General features: G+C 41.0%; 1 protein-coding gene and 1 pseudogene across 12 annotated transcripts in view; both read right to left on the reverse strand.

Moving 5' to 3' along the window:
• The window catches only part of RABGAP1L (RAB GTPase activating protein 1 like), a 736,110-nt gene that overhangs the window by 41,959 nt on the left and 680,317 nt on the right, over positions 1-13,834 (reverse strand). The window contains exon 1 of one of the 12 annotated variants that reach the window (XM_044942813.2): positions 9,998-10,048. The exons of the other annotated variants lie outside the window; for them this stretch is intronic. The gene's annotated coding sequence lies outside the window, so the exon portion shown is untranslated. Of the gene's footprint in view, positions 1-9,997; positions 10,049-13,834 lie in introns of those variants that run through there. 12 annotated transcript variants of the gene reach the window in all.
• LOC112585004 overlaps positions 673-13,834 on the reverse strand; it is a 51,606-nt pseudogene continuing 38,444 nt past the window's right edge.

The raw sequence follows: 13,834 nt of genomic DNA on the forward strand, positions 1-13,834 counted from the left end.
GCTGGGTTTATTATGTCCATTCAGTAAGTTGAGCAGACTGAGGAAGACTAAGTGACACGCAGAGGGACCAAAGTAATCACCAACCCCAAGGTAAAGTGCCTTTCCGACACCAAAGGTAAAGCCTTCATTGCAGTATGTTATGTGTCTGTCATCCACCCAGCACACAAGGCTCTCAAACCCAAGAGCCTTGCTAAGCTGTATCAGCCACCTGCTGCAGCTAGCTGAGTGAAGCAACTGCAGGATGATGGAGATGCTCTATTTTAACAGCTGACTGGGAGATAGTGAACCTAGGATATGTGCCATCTTAACCAGCACAAAGCAGAACTATCAACACCTTCACACAGACTCACAGAAGTCGCTCAGTCGTGTCCGACTCTTTGCGACTGCATGGATTGTAGCCCACCAGGCTCCTCGGTCCATGGGATTTTCCAGGCATGAATACTGGAGTGGGTTGCCGTTTCCTTCTCCAGGGGATCTTCCTGACCCAGGGATCGAACCCGGGTCTCCCGCATTGTAGGCAGATGCTTTACCATCTGAGCTACCAGGGAAGCCCATCAAAAACACAGAAGAGTAGTAGTAAGTTTCAAAAGGATGTCAGTTGACATCTTTTATAGATGAAATCTACTTCCTAGAAGTAGATTATATGCACAGCTGGAGACAAGAGGCTGCAAAAAAAGGTCCAACTGGAAAATATCTGGGGAACCCAATTAGATCCAGTTATTCTGCATCTGTGGATTTAAAATGATCATCATCCACGGTGGAACAGATGTGTCCCTCGTTGCTTAGAAAATCCACAGCTACCTTGATTGAGGCTACGGACATGTGTTGGAGTTGGTTCTTGAGATCCTGAAAGTTCAATCCTTCAGGTCTTGGGCAAGCCTTGATCAAATTCAGCACCTGGTTCTGGGCCACAGTGAGGCCATTTGCTGGTATGAAGTTATTCCCACCGAAGTTCCCAGCTTCAGCCATTCCTGGATTGCTGATAGGCGCTCTCCCTGTGAAGGCTGGCTGTTCGACTTGCTCAGCATCATGTGTGCATTGACTACTTCCAGAATACGTGTGGTGAACTCATTCATATCCTCCAGGGGCATGATCTTAAAGGCTACCAGGCTTTTCTTGTTCTGGAAAGATCTCAGATGACCAGCCACTTTCACATATGTTTCTGGAGGGACCACAGTGTTTTCACCACTGGCGTCATCTGTGTCAGCCCACTGGCGAACATCCATGGGTGCAGCTGTTACGTCATCTGTCTTGTAAACAATGTTGGTTGCAGCCTTCTCTGCATTTCTGATAATCCCCACAATAGTGACCTGTGAAATCTCAACATTTCCAATTCTGAATACCTCATCAGCCAGAGTAACAGAAAGCAGCTGAGATATGGTACAGGGTACAATGTGCTGAGCTCGAGCTCTGGATTTCTTTTCGGCCTGGGAAGCTGTCGGAGATCCAAAGCCCCCAGGGGACTGTGTGTAGCCGCCTTCAGAAAACTATAAACACGTTCACCCTGAACTTTCTGGGCAAGCTAGGAAAAAAAAGGGAAGGTCAAATAGACCCTGAGGTGACTGAGCTGGGAGTTTCACTCTGAGAGAAGCCTGCTTAAAATTCCATAAAGTCTCAAGAGGGGACAGATTGAAATGATATATTTTCCTCCTCTCCCAGCCTTCTGAAAAAAGCACTGAGGCATAAACAACTCAAGAGATTTACAGCTTAAAGCAAATTACCTTAAGGTATTGGAATCAGTCAGAGCTTAGATGGAACAGTTTTTGAGGCCTACAGTTTCACTGAGAACGCCCTTCTCTATATACTGTTCTCTTATTTGTTTCTTTCTGTTCCTCCTGCTGCATGTACAGATTTGTCAAAAAAAAAAAAAAAAGACAGGTTCTTTTTTTCACCCACATGCAACAGTTGCAACAGGGTTACAACCATTCCTATTAGTTTTTAAGTCTTTTTCTCAGATTATTTTTGTATCTGAAGGAGAAAAAAGACATTTAGCCTATTTTTCTTTAAAGCAACACAAATCCTTATCTCACTATATTGGTTAACTTCAATTTTAAACTGAATTATAGAAATTCTATTTTCTCTTAGATTTTGGTGAGAAATATATCACTGAAAATGTTTATTGTAGCATTTGAAAAATAACTGAATGCTACCCAGTGCTAAAAATTAAGACTGTAAGGTAGTATGTAATACACTAAATCTGGTCACATGTGGAATGGTATTGGTCTGATTCCAGGGAGCAGATTAACCAGCTGTAGTCCCCAAACTGGGCCACAGAAAGCTGATACAGCTATGTATTCAGAGTGAGCTAATTAAGCTTATTTAAAACTAGACAATGAGACAGGAGGGGAAGAATGATAGCAGAGCTATGTAGGACACTGTTCTTTATTACCATCAAATGCTACGCTCACTGGAATAGTGCTGGCCTTTGCACTGCAGATGCTGAGAACCCCGAAGCGGTATTTTTATGTCAGTTGCCATTGGCAATTAGGTCAGAAGTAAATACACATTCTTGCTGAAAATATTCACTGTAGGCAGGAGGCTATAGATATTTATGCTACACAAAATTTAATTCAAGACTAATATGCTGGGACCTGCCTGTCAGTCCAGTGGTTAAGACTGCCTTCCAATGCAGGGGCATGGCTTCCTGATCCTACAGCTAAGATCCCACATGCCTCGGGGCCAAAAACATCAAAACATAAAACTGAAGCAATACTGTAACAAATTCAACAAAGACTTTAAAAAACGGTCCACATTAAACACACACAAACACACACACACACACACACATGCGAAACAGCAGTTGTATAAAACAGGCTGAGTATGTCTGTCTTCAGATTCACCTTTACCATACCCTACTATCTGAAAAGGAAAGCAGTGGGAAAGCGAGAGAAATCGGAAACCTTTACTGTAGTCACCTACCTTAGAGGTAGTCCCTGGAAGGAAGGAAGTCAAACTGGCTACAAATCATCAGCAGGAGTACTCAATGCATGATAATTGCACTGCCATTTTTTTTCTTTCTGAATTTATTTTTTTATTGAAGGATAATTGCTTTACAGAATTTTGTTGTTTTCTGTCAAACCTCAACATGAGTCAGCCATAGGTATATATATATAACCCCTCCCTCTTGAACCTCCCTCCCATCTTGCACTGCCATTTTTATATACCAACTGTTTAACATGGGAAGAAAAACTCATCCCTCCTTTGCATTTTTAAAAACCTCCCATTTGCTCCTTCACTCCACAGATAGATACTGATAACCTACAGTGTTGCAGGCAAAGCCAGCCAAGAACAAATGCTCAGTGCGGCCCCTCCAGGTGCTCAGTCTGGTGGGGAGGAAGTCTTCAAAGAAATGATCACACAACTGAAATAAAGAGCACACTTACATAAGGTGAGCACTGTTAGGGAGAAGTTAAGGTTAGGGGATAAAAGTGGACAGGGTTCTAAATTTTGATTGCTTCTCTGTGGAATGACAACAAAGCTGAAGAGAAGTGAAGAGTTAAGTCAGGGACTTCCCTGGTGGTCCAGTGATTAATAATCTGCTTGCCAATGCATGGAACACGGGTTGAAGCCCTGGTCTGTGATGCTCCCACATGCCCATGCCATGGAGCAACTAAGCCCTTGCGCCCCAACTACTGAAGCCCTCTCACCCTAGAGCCCCTGCTCACCAACAAGAGAAACCACCACAGTGAGAAGCCTGAGCACCACAACTAGAGAGTAGCCCCTGCTTGGAGCAACTAGAAAAGCCCTGCATCCAGTGGAGCCATAAATAAATAATACAATTTAACAAAAAGTTAAGTCAGCCAGTGAAGAGTAGGGAGGGAGCGTGCTCCCAGCAGAGGGAATGATGGGCACAGGATGGCAAAGAGCACGCTCAGCTACATAATTTGCCAGGACCAACACAAAATAAAAATCAAGGCCGCCTGTTCAAAAAGTGAGAATTTCAAGGTGAGAGTACAGCATTAAACCAAACGCAGTCGTGCAGGGCACATGCCCATGAAGCCAGCTGGAGGGACTGAAGGCCCGCTGGAGCACAGTGAGGAGAGAAATGGCTAGCTGAGGCTGAAGAGGTGTGAGAGGTCCACGGGCACCAGCCCAAGGTACAGGGCCTCCAGGGACCAACCTCACAGACCAACCTACTGCTGTTTCCTGCACAGCTCCACAAAGAGTTACTGAAGAGCCGTTGTGTAAGTCAGACTATTATGTAAGCACTCTTCTGGGTGCTAATAGGAAGACAAAGAAGACAGTCTTTGCTTCTAAGCAGCTTACAAATAATTGCATAATTTAGGGTAGAATGTGGTAAGTTCCACAAGAGACTATAAGCACCAATTTGTGGGAGACTCAAGGCATGAAGATCACTCATTTGAGGCACAATGTATAAACACAGACAGAAGGACTTCAAATGGACTGAAATTAGCATTCCTCTGCCTTTAGAGCAAAGATTGGGCTGTATCACTTCCTTATATGCCAGGCACTCTATTTGTATTAATTTATTTTCGCCTCACATCTGTGAGGTAGGTGCTATTAATTTCCCTCACTTTACAGAGGAGGAAACAGAGTCAGGAAGGTTAAATAACTTGCCGGAGGTCTCAGAGCTAGCCAGGTGGCTATTCATTCTAATCAGGGCAGTCTGGATCTGAAGTCCTGGCTTTGAACTAGTATATGATGTTATCATTTTACAAACATTTTATTTTGCTGTTTTATGTTTATATGTTATTCTTATGCCTTTTTAATTTCTTTTCCCTGGTCTTCTGTTGTCACTTTAACCTTTTTATATACTTGATTAGCTATATACACTGCCTCAAATTGGCTAAGAGATAAAAAACAAGAAAAAATAATTTTTCTAAAGATTTTTCCAACTGTAGCTTCTAGAGCCAGAGTTGGCAGAAACAGCAACAGGATGGGAACTTCTCTGGTGGTTTAGTGACTGGGACTCTGCACTCCCAATTCAGGGTGCCTGGTTCGATCCCTGGTCAGGGAACTAGACTGATATGCCACAACTAACACCCAGCACAGCCAAATAAACGAAATAAATAACATTTAAAAAAAAAAAAAAAGAAAGAGAAACAGATACATTTAGGTGTGGATTTCTGAAGATGATACAGACAATGCTACCTCCCTCTACTGCTGATGACAGTTCCAGTGTGTCTTTGTACTGATGGGACAACCAGAGCTGGTACAGTTACAGACAAGGACAATTACTACTGACTCCTTGAGGACTCTAAATCTGAATTCGTGGAACTCTGGGAACTCACACATTGGCTCTCAGTGGCCCCATGACCCAAAGCTAGTTCTGTTCCTCATAGAATTGGGAAGTGTGTGTATGTGCTCATTCACTCAACAAATATCTACTGTGTACAAGGCACTATGCCAGATGCTACATGGGATACAAAGATAGCTATGACACAATCCTTTCATCAAGAAACTTACAATAAAAAAGAAATACAATAATCTACAGAATTTGATTAATGCCATAATTTAAATTTGAGACTCTTGCTATTACAGTTTAAAGGAGAATACTTTCACAAATCTACAAGGAAATTTAGGACAAACTTTAAAATGGAGCTAGTATGTAAGAAGGCATTGTCCTCGGGGAGGTTTTGCTATTGACCACCTAAAAGCATTGGGCTTCCCTGCTGGCTCAGATGGTAAAGAATCTGCCTATAAGGCAGGAGACCTGGGTTTAATTCCTGGGTCAGGAAGATCCCCTGGAGAAGGGAATGGCAACCCACTCTAGTATTCTTGCCTGGAGAATTCCATGGACAGAAGATCCTGGTGGGCTATAGTCCATGGTGTCACAAAAAGCAAGACACAACTGAGTGACTAACACTTTCACTTTTCTTTTCTATAAGTGTCAGGAGTTTTCTTTTTATCTTCATCAGCATTTTTCTTTTCTTTCTTTTTGGTAGGCATCAATAGCCTCCAAGGACTGGAGATAATCACCGCTGTAAGTCTTCTCCCTACTACCTTTCTACCAAGCAGGAAGCATCAGTTGTTAGGTAGTAGTCAACAAGCCCAGCATGTTCGGCTGCAGGTGCCATCCTGCAGGTGTTAAGACTGCTAGCTTGCCAGAATCTTACATGCAATCTATACAAGGCCAGAGGGGCCTACATATAGTATTTCTAGCCAATCCAATGAAAAATTATTTGACATCCTTTATGCTAATTAGAAAACCCTCTGCCGCTGCTGTTGCTAAGTTGCTTCAGTTGTGTCCGACTCTGTGTGACCCCATAGACGGTGGCTCACCAGGCTCCGCCATTCCTGGGATTTTCCAGGCAAGAACACTAGAGTGGGTTGCCATTTCCTTCTTCAATGCATGAAAGTGAAAAGTGAAAGTGAAGTCGCTCAGTTGCGTCTGACTCTTTGTGACCTCATGGACTGCAGCCTACCAGGCTCCTCTGTCCATGGGATTTTCCAGGCAAGCGTACTGGAGTGGGTTGCCATTGCCTTCTCCGAGAAAACCCTCTAGTGTAGATTTAAATATAAGTAAGTTGAATTTATAGTAGTTATCTCCTGATTGGCGTTTTTCTAATGCCAACCAACTACCATTCCCATATCTGCTGCTACTGCTAAGTTGCTTCAGTCGTGTCCAACTCTGTGTGACCCCATACATGGCAGCCCACTAGGCTCCTCTGTCCCTGGGATTCTCCAGGCAAGAATACTGGAGTGGGTTGCCATTTCCTTCTCCATTCCCATATCAGGGTGCTTCAAATATTAATCAAGTCCAAGGTATAGACTAAAACTAACACACATCACACTGTGTGGGCTGTAGGGTCTTCATTTAAATTGCAGAGTCTAACAGTAGGGCGGGACTGTAAGAGCTACAGAGAGGGGTAAGATTAAGGAGGAAACAGCTCATTACGGCTTATTTCTCTCCTCATTCCATAAAGGAAGCAGAAAGAAAGTGCTGTAAGCAAAAGGCATGGAGCTAAAAACATGGGCCTACTAACTGTGCCACGCAGTTATGTTTGTCTGGGTGAGGACCTAGGAGCCTGGTGTATGGCGCCTGCAAAGCAGGCTGGAAAGAATACCCTGGAACCAGGTCATTAGAAGGTCTAGGTCATTGCCAAATTGATGAATGTGTGAATTATTTTGGTAGTTGCTAGTTGTGTGACCATATTTTCTGAACTAAAAACGGGGCACGTGGGCTTAGCAGATGTTTGTAACCATTCTGAATATGAGAAGCAATCTGGAATACGAAAGAACATAGAATACTAAATTTTTAAATTGTTTTGGTAGCTTATAGGACTTAGAAGGTAGAATATTTGACATCAGAACTACCTTAAAAAAAAAAAAAAAAAAAGTCCGGTCCCAGAAATGATAAGAAGTCAGTGAGGTTTTAAAACACAGAAAGATCATAACTGTGCTAGTAAGAATGTTCACCGGAAATGGTGTCTACGCTAAACTAGAAAGGCGGATAAAGAAAGGAGGAAGGTGACAACTGAAAAAATACTTATAAAGTCATGAAAACAGTTCAGGAGGAAAGGCCTTCATTAGATGGCGGCAGTACAGGACTTTCCTGGCGGTCCAATGGTTAGGATTTCACGCTTTCACTGAAGAGGGCCTGGGTTTGATCCCTGGTTGGGGAGCTAAGATCCTACAAGCTGCATGGTGCACCCATAAAATTAATAAATTAAAAAATAATAAATTACAAAAAAATAAAAGGAGACAGTAGAAATACAAAGGAAGGACCATTAAAACCAATAATAGAGAGGCCTTTAAAGCAAGTCTTCCTTGCTCATTTTGGTCAGGCCAACAGAACCCTTCCCTCCTAAAACTTCTTTCAAACTAGTCTATACAACTTATTTAACAATCACATATGGCTATAATTAGTTTTTCCTGGGAATGAATTTTCTTAATCCAATTAGGATGCCTTATGGTAAAAACAAACAAACAAACAACTGCCTTATTTAAACTTGGTATCTCCTGCTTTAATTGAAACAAAAAGCTGAATACTCAGTAGATGCTTAACGCAGATTTGTTAGGTTAAGCACATTCTTCATGTCTCAGGGTTCACAAGGACTGTGTTAAGTAGTCAAAATATTGCAATAAAAAAAGAGATAAAGACTGTGCCTATATATTTTCCTTGAGTATGGGTATTATAGGAGACACAATGACAGATAGCTGATACATAGAAAGATACAGAAATTCACTTAACATAGGATATTTCTGTTACCTAAATGAGAAGACTGTGATAACCAATTAAAAATGGCAGTTTTCCTTGATATGTTTGACAGAGCCAATAATTAGCTCTGCTCTGTGGGGCAATTTCTAAAGTAGTGCATAAGAATGAGACTATTTGAGGAAACTTTTTATGCTATGCAATTAGATGCTATTTCATAAACTGAACTTCATTTCTGTAATCTTGGGGGGAAAGACATTAGTAAAAACATCATGCATACTAAATGCTTAATACAGGCAGGACAGATATATATGTATATCTGACAGTATGTCTAAGACAATTCTCACTTTGAAAAAAGCTAATATCAAACTAACTTTCTAAAAGTTAACTAAAAGAAATCATTTTAAACAGGAAAATAGATCAAATAAGAATATGTTTGCAAGTAGGCTTGGCTGCACAGGTGGAAGAAAGGTTAAGATTAGTTTTTTATATGCCTGTTTAAGGTCCGTCCACTGTTGTTTATACATGAACGATTGCTCTCCAAAGCTTGGCGTGGAGTGGCACTTACGCTCTCATTTCCATGGAAATTGTGAGGAGGCAAGAAAAATAATGTATGGGGAAATGTGTAAGTCAGCCCTCACTTCCCTTCCACCCATCCAGCCCTCCTCATTTCCATGGGAACAGGAATTGAAAGACCTCCAGCAGCTGAAAGTTAAAGCTCACTCATAGATTGCAGCTGTTTGAATGTCAGCTGAGCACTGCAAATGACAGTTTATAGCAGCTGTTAAAATTTTTAAATGATGTTTTCCCTAATAAATTCCTCACTATAATAATTTACAAGGGGGAAACTGACTATATAACTAGCATGAGGAAGAACACTCAAAGGGATGTTTTGAGGCTTAGTCTGTTGCTGTCTTTCATAATTCTAATATCATATATCATTTTAAGACAAATGACTGCAATAGGAAAGGCAGTGAAATGAAGAGTGTATTCATCAAGTCACTGGGATGTCACAAACTTCTTCCAAATGGTGGACGTGGAAAAGTGTGGAACAACTAATTACACTCAGGGAGGAGAGAGAAAAGGAGGAGGAGAGAGAAAAGGACAAGGAGAGGAGGGATCTAATGTAGCTTTTAAAAATGTTTAATTATATTTTATTACACAAAATTATGTGAAGATTGTCAGCTACACCTAGAGATGGAACCCTGAGTCCAATGATGTTGGTGAAAGATCTTGACTTAGGCATTTGCAAAGAATTCTATAAATAAACAGTACTGTATTCAAATCTCTTTGGTTGGAGTTCAAATGGAGAGGTATACCCATATATTCATACATGTGTGTGTACGTATGTGTATATATATATATTTGCTACTGTGATTGGAAAGGACAAACCAGAACTTGTTAAAAAGACTGCCCAATTCCTCTCTACTTTTAAGGGCTTTCAGTTCAGTTCAGTCACTCAGTCATGTCCGACTCTTTGCGACCCCATGAATTGCAGCACGCCAGGCCTCCCTGTCCATCACCAACTCCCGGAGTTCACTCAAACTCACTGCCTTCTTATCATTTCTGGGACCGGACTTTTTTTAAGGTAGTTCTGATGTCAAATATTCTACCTTCTAAGTCCTATAAGCTACCAAAACAATTAAAAAATTTAGTATTCTGCCAGGGTCCAGCCCCAGCTGATCCAGGGTATTCGAAGGAGAGACGGCGTAGGCGAGGGTCAGGAAACAACTGCTTAATTAAACGTTAATTAAGGATATAAAGAGTAATAGAATGAGGATAGCTCAGTAGGAAAATTCAGTGGAGAAAAGAGGCTGAGTAGCTTGGTTTATGCGGGAGACCAATAAAACTTCAAGACAAGAAGTTTGCACCACTTACGTAGGCCGCAGGCGTCCTTCCGTTCTCCCGAAGGAGAGGAGACACTGAGGCCTCCCCGGTTGGATCTTAGAAGCCCAGGCATAATTAGCAAGCATGGCGGGTTCCGCGCTCCAGATGGAGACTCAGCCAGAGTTTGAGAGAGAGAGAGACATGGGGAGACCAAGTTTCGGTGAACAAGGCCCGCACTTTATTTTCCAAAGTAGTTTTTATACCTTAAGTTATGCATAGAGGATAATGGGGGAAGGGGTGGAGTCATGCAAGGACAGCAGTTCCTGGTCCTAATCGAAGCCAGGCTTTCAAACTTATCATATGCAAAAGTTCAGGTGATTTACATCATCTTCTGGCCAGGAGGCCTGTTAACATTTTAAGAAACTTATTTTTCTCTAAAGGTGATTATTCCAAAGTCAGGCACCAGCCTCCAAAAAAGCATTGGACAAAGCTGCATTCCTATAGGGCAAAGGTGAGGTGGGCTCAATCAAGAAAAGAATTAACTCAAGGGTCCAATGTTACAAACATTGAGGCTACTACTTACATTTCTATACACCCATTATATCAATCAATACACTGCCAAGGACACAGTAGGTAAGGAGTATGGAGATTTAGCAGCAAACATTGGCCCAATAAGTGAAAAACCCTTCACCAATACAATTTCTAATCAATCTTTTAACTACTCAAAGGAATCTGTGTTTAGACAGTTTAGAACATCTCCTGCCTCTCACAGTTGGGAGGCTCTGAACAATCACATGTGGCCGGAAAAACCTATTCAGGCAGGCTAGAGGATTTCCAAAGGAGTTTGTAGGTTAAACACTGTCACACCCAGGAATTATTAACTGGAGCTGTAAGCTAACTCTTTTTTCAGAGAGGTAGTGGGGGACAGCCCCCCGTAAAGTCAGAGGTGTAGGTGAAAGCACAAAGCAGAAAGTAGGCAGACTCTGGTTTTGGGGGTAGATGCTCGAGAATTTCCAGGGGGACTCCTGAGGCTCGATCCCGCCTTTGCGTATGCCGAGCCTCCTTCCTCATGACCTTTGCCATGGGCGGAGCTCCTGCTCCCGGCAGTGATAGAATTCTAGTTGAGCTATTCCAGATCCTGAAAGATGATGCTGTGGAAAGTGCTGCACTCAATATGCAATATGCCGGCTCCCGGCATCATTCTATGTTCTTTGGTATTCCAGATTGCTTCTCATATTCAGAATGGTTACAAACATCTGCTAAGCCCACGTGCCCAGTGTTTAGTTCAGAAAATATGGTCACACAACTAGCAACTACCAAAATAATTCACACTTTCATCAATTTGGCAATGACCTAGACCTTCTAATGACCTGGCTCTGGGGTATTCTTTCCAGCATGCTCTGCAGGCGCCATACACCAGGCTCCTAGGTCCTCACCCAGACAAACATAACTGCGTGGCACAGTTAGTAGGCCCATGTTTTTAGCTCCATGCCTTTTGCTTACAGCACTTTCTTTCTGCTTCCTTTATGGAATGAGGAGAGAAATAAGCCGTAATGAGCTATTTCCTCCTTAATCTTACCCCTCTCTGTAGCTCTTACAGTCCTACCCTACTGTTCAGTTCAGTTCAGTTCAGTCGCTCAGTCATGTCCAACTCTTTGCGACCCCATGAACAGCAGCACGCCAGGCCTCCCTGTCCATCACCAACTCCTGGAGTTCACCCAAACCCACGTCCATTGAGTTCGTAATGCCATCCAGCCATCTCATCCTCTGTCGTCCCCTTCTCATCCTGCCCCCAATCCCTCCCAGCATCAGAGTCTTTTCCAATAAGTCAACTCTTCACGTGAGGTGGCCAAAGTACTGCAGTTTCAGCTTTAGCATTAGTCCTTCCAAAGAACACCCAGGACTGATCTCCTTTAGAATAGACTGGTTGGATCTCCTTGCAGTCCAAGGGACTCTCAAGAGTCTTCTCCAACACCACAGTTCAAAAGCATCAATTCTTTGGCACTCATCTTTCTTCATAGTCCAACTCTCACATCCATACATGACCACTGGAAAAACCATAGCTTTGACTAGATGGACCTTTGTTGGCAAAGTAATGTCTCTGCTTTTGAATATGCTATCTAGGTTGGTCATAACTTTCCTTCCAAGGAGTAAGTGTCTTTTAATTTCATGGCTGCAATCACCATCTGCCGTGATTTTGGAGACCCCAAAAATAAAGTCTGACACTGTTTTCACTGTTTCCCCATCTATTTGCCATGAAGTTATGGGACCAGATGCCATGATCTTAGTTTTCTGAATGTTGAGCTTTAAGTCAACTTTTTCACTCTAAGTGACTTACAGATAAAAATCTGTGTTATAAGCTTTTAGCTCAAGGGGAAATAGCTTCTTCAATTCAGATTATTTCAGATTAATGAACACAATCTTTTAAAATATATGTGAAGGCTGACAAAGGAAAAAAAAAAGAATTCTTTTTGTTTTATATGTCAGTGACTCAATTTTATCTCTGAGGTACCTTTTCACTCTTTGTTCCCAATTGTTCCCTATAACTTGGCTTCCACTCACACATGCCTCAGGCAAATACAAAATCTGAACACTGCCTAATACAATTCAACAGAATAGTGTCAAAAGCATTAGCCAGCAAGGTAAGTGGGAATATTATAATAGACCTTTGGGGCCTACATGGGCTTCTTATTCTTACCATAATCTTCAAGGTGATAGTTCCAAAAACAGGATATAAGAATAAACTATAGCAGAGTTCCAAGTTAAGATAACTAACTGGTTTTCACTGTTGATTCACGTAGTTTAATTTCATTTACATCAAGAAGTACATATTGAGAACCTTCTTATCATCTAGCTCCAGGTGCTAGTAACACAGTTATGAATGAGATTGAGTTTCTAACTGCCAAGTATCTATTTTTGAATGAGATATTACTATTTTAAAATTAATCTTATAAAAAAATACATGGAGTTCTCTTTCCCCAGCCCTCATTACTATAGATCTTGATATTCATGAGGGTTGTCCTGAGACTTTGTGAATGTTATTTATAATGTAACAGATAACATACCCTATAAAATGCAGGTCAGTAGTTGAAAAAATGAAAGTGACCCAAGGTGAATGTATAAATATAGGCCCAAAGTTATTAATAAATTCTGGTAGTTCCCAATTCTGCATAAATGCTTTTTCTATTTTCATGAGCAAATTTCTATTGGCTAACATAATATTTAAGATAGTTTTATAAAGCACTTTGATACTTATGTAAAGTATATGGTGATACAGGTTCATAGCATAGATAGGACCTACTATTAAATTTGATAAGCTAAAGCATGCTTTAACTTAATCCAAATGGCTCTTTTCTTGCTAAAAACCATAATTCCTTTGGCCTTTATGAGAAATTAGGTTTCTCAAATTTCCTTTTTCAAAGCTAATGATTTCCTGTGATACATTTTCAAGAGATTATTTATAAATGCAAATATGTAAGGACAAGCCAAAATTAAGCCAAAGTTCAAATTAAGTGATTTACTTCATCTCTTAGACTTTGTAAGCAGAAGTAGGTATGTATTTATGTATCTATTGTTTTTAGTGCAAAAAAAGTCAAAGGTATTACACCTATTCTTAAAACTTACTCATATGAACACAAAACAGAGAACCCAGAAATATTTACAAAATTTTTTTGAGAACAGTAGTAAAGGTCTTCCTTGAGAACAAAGAAAAATAAAAACCAGAAACATCAATCACCTTTTAAGAAGGGAGTAAGTTTTAATTTAAGGGAACTTTTAATATGAATTGAAAAAATTTTTACTTCAGGTACTTTGTCATAATTATCCCTTTTTGCTGACAGAAAAGCTAAAGGATATAATATCTAGCCCAGGAATCTAAACAAAGAACAG

The sequence above is a fragment of the Bubalus bubalis genome, chromosome 5, assembly GCF_019923935.1.
Source record: "Bubalus bubalis isolate 160015118507 breed Murrah chromosome 5, NDDB_SH_1, whole genome shotgun sequence".
NCBI lineage: Eukaryota > Metazoa > Chordata > Mammalia > Artiodactyla > Bovidae > Bubalus > Bubalus bubalis.